Here is a 15,825-nt window from a genome sequence, read left to right as displayed (position 1 = left end):
CTAAAGTTAAGAAATTTGTCATGTTGTGAATTCTGCATTTCATATCTACTTATTACTTCGTTTCGGAACCACTAGATTTTTCAAAAACTTTCCTTAGTTCGATAGAGTCCCTTATCTGAAATTTCGCATCCTTCAAGTATTTCGTTATAATCATTCAATCAATCACGCAGTCAGTCATTTATTTATCTTGCTCAGAAACAACCTCGAGGTCTGAGTGCTGGCGTACACATTCATTTAAAAAATACTAAGAATAACGGCATAGGAAAATAAGCAAAATCAGGAATAAGAAGAACAATCTTGAAAAGATGAGTGTACATAAAACAAGGCGCAAGGTGAACACAAAAGAAAAAGCAGGAGAACGACAGTTGAACAATATGCGAACCAAAGACAGAACACAAAGCTCAGAAAACAATGACAGCGAATTATGAAAAATATCATCATAAGTATAAAACATTACCAGGACTCTTTTCTGTGGACGCTTGAGTGTTGGTCATGACAGGCTGACAGGACGAAAGATGGATGAAAGATACATGAATGAAAGATGGAAAGATGTGTGTTCTCTGGTGATCTTGCGCGAAATAGGGTACATCATAAAATTGAGGAGTTCGGCGCAGGTTAGGACACCGTGAAGGAGCTTGAGAAGAAACAGAAGGTTAGCGCGATTGCCTCGGCAGCGAAGTAAAGGCAATGCTATCATCCAACAGTTCTAGAACAAGGTCCTGTGTCCGTGTTAGCAAAGCGATAATGATATATGCTTAGCAGTTTTTTTAATTAAATTATGGAGTTTTGCGTGCCAAAACCACTTTCTGATTATGAGGCACGCCGTAGTGGAGGACTTCGGAAATTTTGACCACCTAGGGTTCTTTAACGTGGCCTAAATCTAAGTACACGGGTGTTTTCGCATTTGGCACCATCGAAATGCGGCCGCCGTGGCCGGGATTCGATCCCGCGACCTCGTGCTCCGCAGCCTAACACCATAGCCACTGAGCAACCACGGCGGGTGGAAGTTCTTTTTTTCTCAGAACCTGATCTATAATGTCACTGTTGGGCCTAGAACCGCCATTCCAGACGACCGACACCCATTTTAATGGAGGAAGAGAGATTGCTGTGTACAACTTATTGAAAAATGTAGGAGAGTTAAATTCTCTCCACAGGCCTCAAACCGAGCCAACAGACCACATACCCCTCATTTAAACTCTTTTAGTGTCAGCTGAAAAGTGTAAGGTTGAATCAAAAAGTGCACCTATATCATTGATCTCACATACCTTACACAATGGTACAGAGTCTACAAAAAAAGAGAAAGAAATGCTGGCGGTTTTGCGTGTGAAAGTCATGACTTTCGTCTTAGCAGTATACAAGGTGAGCTTATTAACTTTGCATTGTTTAGAAAAAAGAAACAGGGCCGACTCCCAACATGCGAAAGTCACCAACATCAAGTTCCTTAAAATTCTTGATGTTAACAGCATAGAGAAGGAATGAAGAATTCTGAATAGCGGACAGAACATCAGTATTAAAAAGTTTAAAAACAAGTCGTCCTAATACTGATCCGTGAGAGACGCCGCTAGTTGCCATGTAGAAAGGAAACGCTTGGTCATTGACGTTAACATAACATGATCTATCAAGGAGATGATTGCGAAAAGGTTTACAATTCACAAGTGAACACCAAATTCATAAGCTTGATCAGAAACAGTGAATGGCTGACTACATCAGAAGCCTTTCTGAGGTCACAATAAATGATGTCAACTGGCCCCCTTTGAAGTACAGGCGCGGAGATCTGTGTCATGAAACTTGGGAAATTTGTGACAGTGGAGTGGCCGGTGACAAATCCATGCTGATTCGGAATCAATTATTTCTTTACAGTAAAAGGCAATATCTTGCGAAAAGCAGTCACAAAAATCTTAGACGTGGTACAGAAAAATCTGGCGATAATTGGAGACATCAGTTTTACAGCAAATCCTAAATACAGGAAAAACACGAGCAGTTTTCCTCATGTGAGGGAAAGTGGAAGTATACAGGGAGTTATTAAATGTAGATGTCAATACTGGGCCAAGAACACTACCGTAAGCTTTTATAATTGTGGAGGGGCTGCGCCATCAGGACCGCAGGTTAGGGAAGGCTTCTGTTGCTTAAGGCATTTTCTGATGACCTTTTGACCAACTACACAGCACTAGATGTAGGAAACGTCGTGCGCTGCTGACTGACACCAGCATCGAAACCTGAAGCTTTGTATAAGGATGTGAAATGGGCAGGAAAAGAATCCTCGACTGTAGACTTCTACTCCTATAAAATCAAGCAGGTGATGACCCTCTCCACGTTTACACGAGCGCTTGCGTATATACTTTCATGACTCCGCCTTCCGGTCGGAGGCGCTCTTTTCTAAGAATGGAATGTATTATTCGTGATCCCGCTTATAGAAGAGTTCGAAAAAAGCGAAATTAGTCTCTCCACTCGTTAGACACAGGGTTTCTGCAATTACCGCGCACGATCTTTATACTTTAGGGCAAGTATAAGTTCAGATGAGAGCTTATGGGGATATTTACAGCGTTTTGGCCTGTACTAGGGAATTTATTTCGCATAGTGCTCAAAACAAGGTTCGCAAATTGATCTACTTGGTCATCAAGATTGGTTTTGTTTGTAACCAGTGACCAGTCGGTGGCGCACAAGAAATCATAAAAACCAACATAATCACCATGCTTCATAGCAAAGCAAGAGGATTCATTTTTCATGCCACTGGAGGAGCTCTGCCTCAGGGCTGACATAGAGCAGTTATCTTTAGTCACGCTTGAAACTTATAGGGATGCACAAGGGAAATGTCAGATCGAGAGACAAGTGGGGAGAACGACACAGGACAAGCGCCTTCCTAATTCAAGTATGCACCATCTAGCCCAAATGAATGTTGTCCTGGTCTAAGACATTGCCACAGAAATTGCTGATCAAATTATATCGCTGAAGGGATCAGAAGAACAGAAAGTATAGCAACAGGCGGCATTTGTTCTCTGTGTAGTGACTCTAATGTGAACACCTAACCGTGTTCCAATCAATTCCAGTTGTCTTAAAATCATCAAGAAGGATTAATCTGTGCTTGCTGTGGGAAGATAATGCACTTTCAGTAGAAGGCACGACATCATCACACAAGACAGGAGAAATATTCGGAGGTACATAGAACTTTCCGATTAAAAGGTTTTCACAGGGCGCTAGGCTGACTTCAAGCCCAAATCAACTCCTGTACACTTTCTCTGTCCTTGCGCCTATCAAATCTCAGTGAACTGTCAACAGCAATCAGTACGCCCCCACATATTAATATGAAACAGTAATATTATTCAATCAATAATTTATTTCATGTGCCCAGGAACAAGACTAAAGCCTGAGTGCCTGCCCACAAAAAAAAAACAATACGTAGAAAGGCAAAACAGCTGCAACCGAAGCTTCTGGATCAAAAAGAATAGAAGAAAAAAATCAGCCACGATTGCGATACTCCCTATAATGCGACGTTTAAGCGCAGCTAGATACGTGTTTTCATTTCGAGACATATCGGCTGGCGCGGACAATCTGTCCCGTATGGCACGTTGCAAGCGGAGCGAATTGTGGCGCGACTGCACCGTTAATCTGCAGATTGCGAGAGCCCGCGCGGGTGCGACGCGTGGGCGCCATTCACAAGAGCCGCCGCAAACAGACCTCCCAGACGGTGCGCGCTACTGAGGCGTCAACTAGTAGGCATCATCGCCGCACTACGACTTTCTTCTCACGGTTTCATTATACCCTCGTTCTCCACTTTTCTCCTCGCGTCTTTCATCCCCTGCTGTGCTCCGTGTTCGCTCTTTCATACTTCGATGTGCTCGTTATCTCGGTTACGTCGACGCCGACGCTTGTCCCAGGGAGGGGCGCCTAAAAGCTTCGCTCTAAAAAAGGAAAAAAAAACTGGAAAAGGAGCTTCACAATTAGTAACAATACAGCAAGAACGCTTGCTTAACAGGAGCACATAATTTTTCTATGAAAGGAGCCAAAAAAATAAAAGGAAGTCTGATGGCAGTGCAGCTAAAAAGAAGCCTCATGAGAAAATACGAAGCTGGGCACAGAACGAAGACAACACGTTTTGAAAGATATCATCATGCAGAAAATGACGTTTGTATAGGCTTTGCATTATGTGGAGAGTTGAGTGCAGGAACGCTGATGGGAATATGTTTCTTCGTAGTCTTCTGTGGAAACCAAAGTGGAATAAAAAGCTATTCTATCCGAAATCGTGCTATTTTCTTGAGCGATGTATATATAAAGAGACGAAAGTGTAGGACAATAAATTATATAATTTATATAAAATTATAAAATTATATAAAAGAGTGACGAAAGTGTCGGACAATTATTCCAACATGAAAAGCTCTATGTACGCGAAGACAGAGAACGATGTTTACATATACCAACGCACTTTTTTTGCGCATACTCTATTTTGCTGTATCTGAACTTTTGCCATTACACCCCATTGAGGCATATTAAAATAACGGAAGACACATAAATATGAAATACTCGAGGAACGAAAGGGGGGTACAGAAATTTGTTTGAAGTTCGCCGATGGAACCAACAGTGCGCAGGCGTCGTGATGCTACGCCCCTTCGTGTGTTTGCAGATGCATAATGTACTATCAAAAATACATCGAGAACGCATTTTTCAACCACTCAGGTAAATACTCCAGGATTCAAAGAATAACGGAAGACGATGTTAAAGTTACTCGCGAATTCGCAAAAAAAAGATATGGTTTTAGGTGAATTCCACGTCAGCTGCTTTAATTGGCACCATTCAGAGGATACGGAGAGGTCGGACTGCTTAGTGCGGCCGAACTCCGTACCTTGTACCGCTCTAAATATTTTGATGTCAGCGTAAAGATCAAATGAAGACGCCTAGATTCCTGAGCAAATATCATTAATGAAAATAAAGAATAAAACTAGACCTAAAAGGTAACCTACAAACCTAACACCTACTAACCTACTAACCTATAACTTAACAGGCACACTACTAGACAACGTATAGAAAAAACTTTATTGATCATTGCCACTCCCGAAGCAGAACTTTTCGGCGAGGTAGCTGTGTAGTAGAGATAGAATAGCTTCTTCAACGTAATGTACACGCTTCTCGGGCAGTAAAGTAGGATGTACTTCGTCGAAGGTCTTGCTGAGGGCGCAGTACGCAACGTCAACTTGCCCCCTTTGCGTGACGAGCGTGGAAACCTGATTTGGAGCAGCGCAGACCCATGCTGATTGAGAATATGAATTTTTTTACACTAAACAACAATACACTTTGAATAAATAATTCGAAAATCTTGTAAATTATGCAGAGAAGCGGAATCGGCCAATAGTTTATGACATCTGTTTTGGCTCCAGATTTAAATACAGGATAAATGCAAGCGGAAAAGGCACACGAAAAAGTGCCAATATTCAGGCAGTTAAGAAAGGCTGCTGACAAGACAGGTACAATAATACTGCAGTAATATGTGATAATAGCAGCCGGAGTGCCATTATGAGATTCTCGTCAAGGAGCAAGAAATTAAATTATGGGGTTTTACGTACCGAAACCACATTCTGATTGTGAGGCACGCCGTATAGTGGGGGACCCCGGAAATTTGGATCATGTGAGGTTCTTTAACCTGCACCTAAATCTAAGATCGCAGGCGTTTTCGCATTTGACCTCCAACGAAATGCGGCCGCCGTGGCCAGGATTTGATACCACGACCTCGTGCATAACATCCCAACGCTAACATCAAGGAGTACTGAGCACGACATTACTGCAGAAGAGTTTAGCGTAGACAGTGCTATAAGGTGACAGTTCATATTCAGAGGAAAATTGAACGGCAAAAAAAAAGAAAACGACTGCGTGCAGGAGTCGCGCAGACGAAGTGTCTTCAAAGCGCCGCCGGCCGGTTAGAAGAGCAGTTCTCCAATGACTTAACGTGAGACTTGTTATCCCCCTCATGCCGCAAGAGGCGAAATTATCCTATCCATTTGTTAGGTTATGGACCTTTTGGATTTTCAGTGGCCCAACTCTTTATGCTTTAGAGCAGTTCAAAGTTGCATAGACAACCAACGGGAAAATTTACATAGTTTGGACTGGTTATGGGAAATGTAGCCATGTGTACCATTCAGAAAGATATCGCTAAACTGATGGGCTTCCTTGTCCTCGTCGCACATGCTTGTCACGAGAGACCAATGAACTCTAAAGAAAAACTTGAATATGCCAACATATTCACCAGGTTTGACAGCAAAGCGGGAAAATTACTGACGCCATCGGAACCATTATAGCGTAAGGCACGGGGATATCTTGATCGGGAGAGGGGCGTGAAACTTGTCAGTACGAACTAGGGAAATGTCAGAGCGTGACAATGTTGCATTCTTCCCACTTGACATGCACAAATCTAATAAAAAATTTGGCAGTTCTGAGTTAAACTAGGTTGCTGAATAGAGTCAAAAGCTAAGAACGTTAAGAACTAGCCCCATTTGTTTGCTACGAAATTATTTTAGTGAGTAATCGGTGCACTTGGTCGACTAAAGAACAGGTGTTCTTTAGTCGAGCACCTCACCCAAAATCGACAAAAAAGCAGTCTGTCGCATGGCGGCAGTTACAGACTAGGGTGTATCCGAATCCGGCGCTCTTGCACATCATATATTTGGATATATATCAAACGGACGAATGCAACACTGTGAATCCAGAGCCACTCTGGAGCATATATTATGGGAATGCCGGGGGATACATAAGAATAACGAGAACGTGGCCTCTAGCAACAGCATTCGCACGCGCTGGGAAACCACGCTGCTCAGCCCCGCCCTGGAGAAACAACTATGGGCTGTCCAGCGGGCCGGGGATGCCGCCAAGACCCACGAACCCCTGGCCGTCGCATAGGCGGGGCCTTTGGCCCTCCCCACCAACTCGCAGGACACGCAATAAAGTTATTTCCTCCTCCTCCTTTAGCAATGGCTCTTGTTCTTGCCGTCGTCGTCGTTGTTGCTGTTGCTGTCGTTGTTGCTGTTGCTGTTGCTGTCGTTGTTGTTGCTGTCGTTGCTGTGCACCACCACCACGAAGGGGCGTCGTGGTGGTGGTGGTGGTGGTGGTGGTGGTGGTGGTGGTGGTGGCGGCGGCGGCGGCGGCGGCGGCGCATCCCACAATGGGGGATTGCAACTGCTCAAGCACTTATCGCCATCTTCTACCACAGCTGGCTCGTGGGCACCCGTCGGCGTACTGCGCGAACGCGCTCGTGCCAGTGCTCACGCGTTCGTCATTGTCGTCTTCCATAGCTGGCTTCGTTGCCGCTCATCATGCCAGCGTTCTGATACTGCCCTTCCTTCTGCGAAGGCGCTGACAGCACTAGCCCACTGCTAGTCGGTGCGGTGATTTGGTCTCAAATTCTTTACCGCACTATATTGCGAAATAGAAAAACGAATGTATAAATAAACTTATACCTCGAATAAACGTGGATCTATAAAGAAAGTCGCAATTTCGCCCGAAAGGCGAAGCATGAATTGCGAGAGCAAATTAGTAAGCAGATGGGCAACTCACTGAGTTAAGGCTTGAAATGATCAGAAACGATAACTCTGTGAGTTACCCATCTATCTCATTGCCCAAAAAAAGAAAGCTTATTCCTTTCGCGGTAGCGGCCTATGGTTGATGATTTTGCCGAAAGCAAATCTATGTTCCGACGACGGCCTTTTTTCTTTATGTTGTACTGTAGTATATATGGGGCAACCATGTGCAATAAAAATTCAATTGTTAGCACCGCTGCATCTTCGTTCCCTTCTGTTGTCTACATGCTATGTTGCGCTTTGCATCAAGTTATGCGGTATTGCAGTAATTGAATTTCTCAAATTAAAATGCCTCAGAAAATTAGTCATGTACCATTAACACACAACCTGCGGACATGATACCATCGGATTGTAATTCAAATATACAAGAAAACATAATTCTGTTATGCGGAAACTCAAACAGAAAGCCAACCAGCTGCCGTTCTTGGGCCCTCGACCTGGCGCAAGTACGCTGTTGAACTAATTGAATTTCTCAAAGTAAACTGTGTCAGAAGATTCGTAAAGACTTACGCATAACCCACAGACATAATAGCGTTGGATTGTAATTTTAATGGCAGACAAAATCTAATTATGTTAAGCGGTAGCTAAGCCGCAAACCGCTTCTGTACCTGGCGGTTTTTGAATGAGCACGTGAAGAAAACTCCCGACTAAATAGAGGCTAACAGCTTCGGTGTAAAAGCCAGCCTTTAAATTTCTGCATCCGATGATGATAACTGAAGCATTTGTATTTTTTTCCACTAGGTACTACACTTGCCCTCGAAAGTACCCTTGCCTATGATTAGCTAGATATAGAGCTAGGTCTGTTCAACGTGTCAGTCTATACTGTGAAACGACACTTATCACGAAGAGGCCATCGTTAAATAGACACGTAGAAATGAAAAAAAGGCGCAGCTCGTAAAAATAGTACAAATAAAATAAAAATAGCTGAAAGGAGCGTCCGACGGCGGTGGTGACGTCACCATCAGAGTAAGCAGACCTCGAGATATATATAAGAGGCGTTGCTCAGAGGGTGTCTTCCCGCCTAAATTATAGCCGTAAGGCTGTCACTATAGGCAGCCCCACTGAAGCTATAAACTTTGGATTCGTTCTGCATGCAGTCAAACAGTAGTACGCCTCAGTATATGGGCATAGCTTCATGCACCAAGCCCTGGATTTTCTGCAAAAAGCTAACACTTTTTTTTATAATACGACATTGTATTCACTCTAGCATCTTCATATGTTGTGGTCGACGTTGCTTAACAGCAACGTCGACCCCAAATGTACAGCAAACCTTATGTAATATCCTTGGGCCCTTAAGGTGGGATAAATGAAATGAAGTAAGAATGAAACTACTCTAGTGGAGAAGTGGCGCAAGCACACCACAGCATGTTAAAGGCCGCACGCCTGTGTAAGTACGGCGACGGAAGCGCGGTCACGTCCGCACGTAACGGGTTTCTTTAGAACGAAGAACGCTTGCGCCATTATCGGTCAGCATTTTAACTTGGGACTTTCGGTTTCGTAACAAATTCCTCACCAGTGGCGCCTGTACCCTGCCAAAATGACATGTGTATTGCACACTGTACTCCCTGCTGATTAATAGGATATTTGCAACTGGCGCTATTTCGGTGTTGCATTGGTTACATCACCCTTCGAGCTTCGCAAGGTGGTAACTTGTAATTGTTTGGTCATTCGATATTTTGGACGCGTTGGCCGTTCCAGCCCAATGTGATTGTAAAGTGACCGACAAGGAAGGAGACGGGAGGAAGGGAACACTGTTTTCTGCTCTCGCCCGTTTTTTACTTCGCTCTTTATACACATTTTATTTCTCGCAAGCGGTGATATATTGACCGTTTAAAGTTGACTACATTGGATGACGTTATGTACGACTGGAGTTTATGATTTAATGGGCGTTTACATAAGTGCAGGTTTCCGTTTGCACGGACAAGCAGTGTAAGGAAGCGTTTCAATTCACACTAATGCTCTCAATCACGAGAATGTTCTTCCACAAGAACTGTGGAACAAGACGGACAAGCTTAATGTACCACGTAGTGGAATACCTCGCACGTATCGTTTTCACCTAAGGTAGGTATTCAGAAGACAGGCCGAGCCTCCTCTCAATGTCATGAAGAACTTTCCCAGACAGAGTTTGTCTTTCGTTTTTTATCTGTTGAGTGAATTGGTCCAAGCCGAGTTGGCTGCCTTACCGTAAGCTATGGATGCATTGACAGTTTATAGTGAATCACGTGCTGGCAAGCGGTTCCTTCGAAACATGTGAGAGGGGCTCATTTCATAGCATGCCCGACAGATCTAAAAATCCACGGAGTCAAGCGCAACCCATGCCCAACTTCTGCCCAAGATCATTAAAAAGGGATGGCGAGCAATAAGATACACTTAAACAACTAAAAGTGCGGAAAGCTGGTAAAAAGTAGGTCGGGGCACCTCAATTTAAAAGGCAGATATCATTGGATAGAATAAAGTCTTCAACCAGCTGTCCTCTTTGGTCAGTTTTGACACTGCCCCGAAGAGTACAATGAGCATTAATATCGCCTACTAAAACAAATCGTTCTGGTGACTGATCAGTTAAATTTTCTGTTTAGTAGTAAAATGGGTGTGGGGTAGAATATACAGTGAGTAAATGGTGATGGTCTTGTAATATAGAATGGTGACAGCTACGGCCTCTAAAGATGTATTCAATAGGACATTTCGGGTAGGAGTGCCGCCCTGCATGACTATAGCCACTCCACCTGACAAACGGCTGGAACATTCGCGGTCCCTTCGGACAATGGCGAAACCTTTGAAAATTTGACTATTTTTTGGGCCGAGATTTGTTTCCTGGAGACACATTGCAACTAGTGAAATTATGTTGATGATGTCTTTGACGTCACCAAGATTGTGTATGAGACCTCTACAATTCCAATGGATAATAAAAGCCATATTGAAATTGAAACGTAAGAAATGGCACTAACGAAAGGATAAGATGTAAGATGTTAGGTGACATAGATTTAAACCTTCAGTTTATCGCTTTTTAATTTAGCAGTATTATTGGAACTTTGTCCCTCTTTCCGCGCTCGAGCGAGCGCTTGTCCTTCAGTGTCGATGACACCGGGGTTTTTGGGTCGACCTCCATCGATCTCTCTGAAGCGCTGGAGGACCGAGAGTTGGGCGCCGAGACACGTGTCTCAGGCCTTGGAGTTCGCTTGATCTCACGCCCCTGAGGGACTGGTGTCTGCCAGGGCCTTTGAAGAGGATGGAGCAGCGCCGGCTACTTCCACCACGGGGGCGGGAGGGGTCACTGCGGGACCAATATGCGCGGGCTCAGAAGACACCTGAGGCCTCTGTGACACTGCCCCCACCTGCATCACAACGGCATAACTTCTTCGCGAAAGGTACGACAATCGCTTTCTTGTTTCAAAGAACGAGCTTTTTTGTTTGACAGTTAGTGCAATTACCTATTTTTCTTTTTTCCAGCAAGGGCAAGAGCCCGAGTAAGCTGGATGATCTCCTTTGCAGTTAACACAATGTGGGGAACAGGTGCAATTGTCAGATTAGTGATTGCTGGAGCTGCATTTCGCACAAGTTGTTTCTCCTCGGCATGCATGTGAAGCATGTCCAAACCTTTAGCATTTGAAACATCGTCAGGGGTTCAGGATATATGGTCTCACATTGACTTTGACATAACCTGCATCGAGTGAGGTAGGCATTACGCTTGTTCCGAAGGTGAGTATAACGTGTTCGGTGGGTATTTCTTGGTCGTTTCTGCGGATTACTATTCTTTGTACTTTAGTAACATTTTGTTCTTGGAAACCTTCCAGTAGTTCCTCATCGCTTAAACCAATAAAGTCTTCTTCAGATATTACTCCCCTGCTTGTATTAAGTGTTCTGTGCACTGAAACTGTCACTGTTGAGTCGCCAATACTGGTAAGTTCAGAGAGCTTCTCGGCTTGATCTTTATTATTCAGTTCTAGGAGGAGGTCACCGCTAGACATTTTGGAAGCTTTGTATGTAGGTCCGATTTTATCTTTCAGGCATTTGGCTACCAGGAATGGAGAGAGCTTTCTAACAGGCGTGTTGCTTTCACTGTGGACTACATAGTATTTGGGGAAAGATGGAACGTTGCTTCCAAAGGAGAATTGAAATGGTACTTCGGTGCGGCATCTTTTCAGACGACGATCACAGACGACAGATGTTTGCGTTGCCATAGGAAAATGTGTATGTTCGGCAACAGCGCCGACCACCCACCACGGATCCCAACCAGGGGACGCCGCAGAGCTTTTGTACAAACCTGCACGACGCCAACCGTACGCCGTCACTATAACCAAATATGGTGTAAACAAGGTAGGATAGCCACACCAGGTTGACCCTTACCGCCAAGGAGACAGGAAATAAATTCAAGAGAGAAGAAGACAGGAAAGGTCAAAAAGTGAGAAAGAAAGACGAAGATTTCAGGAGAGAGAGAGAGTAAAAGGCGACTGCCGATTTCCCCCGGGTGGGTCAGTCCGGGGGATCCGTCTACGTGAAGCAGAGGCCAAAGAAGTGTGTTGCCTCCACCGGGGAGCCTTAAAGATCCGAACACCCGGCATCGGCTCAATCCCGAGGAACCCCCTTTCCCCGGACACGGCTAAGCTGCGCAGGGCTACACGCGGGAGGGTCCAACCCTCGTGTGCTAGGGTACGTGGTGTCGCAACGCACCAAGCGCCTGCTGACGCAGACGCCCCTGCGGGGCGAAAAGCATGTATAAAACCACGCTTTGCTCAACAGCGAACAATTATACAACACAAAAAAATAATTCCAAGACGTATACAATATAATATAACTGAAACGCACTCAAAAGCCAGAAAGAGATACAAGAACTATGCACAAGCAGAAATACTACACATGCTTAGAAGTCCCGTGTCAGAAATCAACCAAGCAACAACGTATGAGGTTGTTCGTTAAATATATGGTCAGTTTTGTGCGAAAATGTCAAACATATAGTAATGTAACAGATTGTGTAGAAAAAGCACTGCGTGCCACTATTTCTAATTAGAAACTTCTTCCGTTCTTTTTTAGAAATGCTAAATATAGTAAAGTTTTTATGTTCTAATGAGTTTAGGCAAGCAGGAATCTAGTGTCCGTCTCTTTAACCCACATACTAGAATAAAGCACAAACCAGGAAGGTGTTTGCCTAATATTAAAACAAAATTCTATATTTTTCCTAAGGTTGCTAAATTTAACAAAGCAAGCATTGTTGAATAACAAGCTTTGCTTCTATGTTACAATGAGGTTAAAGCTGTGTATGTGGTGACTTGTTAAACTGTTAATTTTTTTTAAACAATTCACTTGTATGGGCGTCGAATTGCTATATTCTGTAACAAGAATACGTTGTTTCTATTTTCTTGAAATGTATCTCTTGAGATGTGAGAGGAGAATAATTCATTGTAAAGCAAAAGCTTGATTTTCAACTTAGGCAATTATCAAAAGTTAGACAATATGCCGCACATCGATGGTCCCAGTTTACATTTTCATTAGAAATTATTCCTAACGATGCAATTTCTTTCACAATCTGAATTTTTTCGGACCCGAGGTACATACTTAAGCTATAAGGGAGTCAGCTTTCTGTACAGGCGCAAACAACACCGCTTTCCTATTTTGTAGAGTTGACTACTAAGGCGTTTGCTGTTTCCCATATAAAATTATCATGGACAATATTAGTGGCTATATCTATAAGATTACCAAAATCAATGCCATGAATAAAGTAAGCCAGTATCATCTGCATAAATTATAAAATTCGCACAGTCGTTGATTCCGCTTATATAGTTCATATAGATATTAAACACTAGTGTCTCTGATATGCTGCCCTGAGGTACACCTGATATTATAGTTAATAAGAAAGACCGGTTTTCAGTCACAACTACGTATTGTTTCCTTTGCGATAAATATGACTTCAATATGTTTGGGGTAGTTCCCCGAAAACCATAGCCACCTAATTTTGCATAGAGTATGTCGTGACGAATTCTATCGAAATCCTCCGAATTTAATCAATGAAAACAAAGTGTTATTATTCTCTTTTCAAATGAATTGGGCATGGTTTTCTTCGCGCGTGTGTGTGTGTGTGTGTGTGTGTGTGTGTGTGTGTGTGTGTGTGTGTGTGTGTGTGTGTGTGTGTGTGTGTGTGTGTGTGTGTGTGTGTGTGTGTGTGTGTGTGTGTGTGTGTGTGTGTGTGTGTGTGTGTGTGTGTGTGTGTGTGTGTGTGTGTGTGTGTGTGTGTGTGTGTGTGTGTGAGAGAGAGAGAGAGAGAGAGAGAGAGAGAGAGAGAGAGAGAGAGAGAGAGCTCGGGCGTCATTCCAGCCGTCCAAAGAGCATTGTGCCAGCTTCCCAGGGAGTTCCAGAGGGAATTGTGACGAGGCCCAGGTAGTCATTGTGGAACAAGATTCATAGACGTCTCTTCCACGCCTTGCCCATGTGCAGGTGCCCCACAAAGTAAACGGAGCACGCGAGCGGCGGCTCAACTGCTGTTGTAGCGGTGACAGCGAGCACGACAACGCATGCGCAAAAGTAATCTGGGGTAGAGAGAGAGAGAAAGAAAGGCAAAGGAAAGACAGGGAGGTTAACCAGAGATTATCTCCGGTTGGCTACCCTGTACTGGGGGAGGGGCAAAATGATGTAGTAGGTTAGAAAGAAAGAAGGATAAAAAAAGGGAAAAGAACTAAGCACACACACGCACGTACACACGAACTATTTCTCTGGGCATTGTCACGAAGTCCGCAAAGGCGTTCCTAGTCTTGCGCATTGTCACAAGACTAGCCGTGAGATGCGCCTTTCACCATCAGGCGAAGGAGAGCTTACTTCCACGGGCACCGCTAGAGCAACCCTTTGCTCTTGTAGCAACCATTTACGGACTGCAATCAGCTCTTCCCAGAAGTGCTTGTTTCGTGCACGTGTGCTCAGCCTCTCTGACCGAGATTTTTTTTCTTTTGGAATACATAATCTCCTTACGAGATTTTTTTCTTGAAATCTATTTTTGCACTCCTTGTAGAAAGCGTGCGAATCGACTGCACACGGTGCTAGTCTATCGCGTTTAGAATTCGCCGAACCACGGCACAACCTCCACGTTTGTTCTCCGTGACGGTGATACAATGGTGATCGTCGCATGCCTCGATAAACAAAGCTCGGCTAGTGGCGCGAAGCAAACAATTCGGACAAGAGCTGCTTCATCGACAAATGGCTGGTGCAAGTGCAAAAATCTCCCCTAGCGTTGACCGTTGGAAGCGGAGCACTTTCGCGGGAGCCGTCGATGAGGCAACTAGTGGTCAAATGTTTATCTAACAGCAAGCGCAGATTTTAATCTAGCACACCATGACCTACATCACCATAATCATTTTCGGAGCTTATTTTAATTCCAAGAAAAAAGGCCTCCCAGAACTGTTACTCACAGGTCTCCAAAATAATTTGAACGCCCTCAGACTGATCATAAATTATAGTTTTTGATTAGGGCCGCTCACTCGAGCTCAGACTCGGCAAAATTCTACTTCAGCCTAGGGATACGGAAACGTCGGCCTGGTTGTGCAGTGCAGGTTTAATGTGGAGAATACTAATGTTCAAAAGCTTGGCGATTGGTGTCGAGATTGCCCGTACAGTGAATAGGTGCTGCTACTTAGGCCAAGCAGTCCCGGGAAACCTCCATCATAAGAGAGAAGCCGTCGCGAGGTATTTCGAAGACCATTATACCTTCCTGGTTATCTAAAAAAGATATGGCAAACTTGAAGCAACATAAAAAAAACGACGCTTTTTGCAATGACCTATGCATAGCAAGCCCAGGAAATGCGCTGTAAAAAGTAGAATCGGAAACACTTCAGTACACATCAGATATCAAGCGTCAATAGGTATTAAACAGATCACATAAAGATGCAGAATGCCACAGGTGACGGAGTGTAATGAATGAATAAAACATGTGACCTATTACACCACGTTTGTTCAAACAAAACGCATTCGATGGCAAGAGATAGTTATACCGAACGAGGATATTAGAAAACCTACCAGCAGAAGTTGGCTCTATTGACAGTGGACTAAGTTTAGATGATTAATGGTGTCCAAGAGAGTACTTCCTCTGTGAAGAATTATCAGCGCAAATATATTCTGGTGATGAAAAAAGTAGTCAACAACTTGTAAATTATACCTTAAAGGGTTTGTTCATGGCGCGGGTAGTAATTTTTTACTAATTTTCTAAGTGCGAATAACGAACAAAAGCCGTAATTCAGCGAAAGCGCTCGTGTGACCACTACCCTCCCTGTCCCCCTTCCCGTTAACT

At 43.9% G+C, this 15,825-nt stretch overlaps 1 protein-coding gene across 1 annotated transcript in view; it reads left to right on the top strand.

Annotated features, from left to right (window-relative positions):
- LOC142585134 (uncharacterized) overlaps positions 1-15,825 on the top strand; it is a 211,287-nt gene that overhangs the window by 7,477 nt on the left and 187,985 nt on the right. The window lies entirely within an intron of this gene.

This window comes from Dermacentor variabilis, chromosome 6, assembly GCF_050947875.1.
Source record: "Dermacentor variabilis isolate Ectoservices chromosome 6, ASM5094787v1, whole genome shotgun sequence".
Lineage (NCBI taxonomy): Eukaryota > Metazoa > Arthropoda > Arachnida > Ixodida > Ixodidae > Dermacentor > Dermacentor variabilis.
The sequence above is the reverse complement of the archived record's forward strand: the minus strand, read 5'-3'. Positions and strand labels throughout refer to the sequence as shown.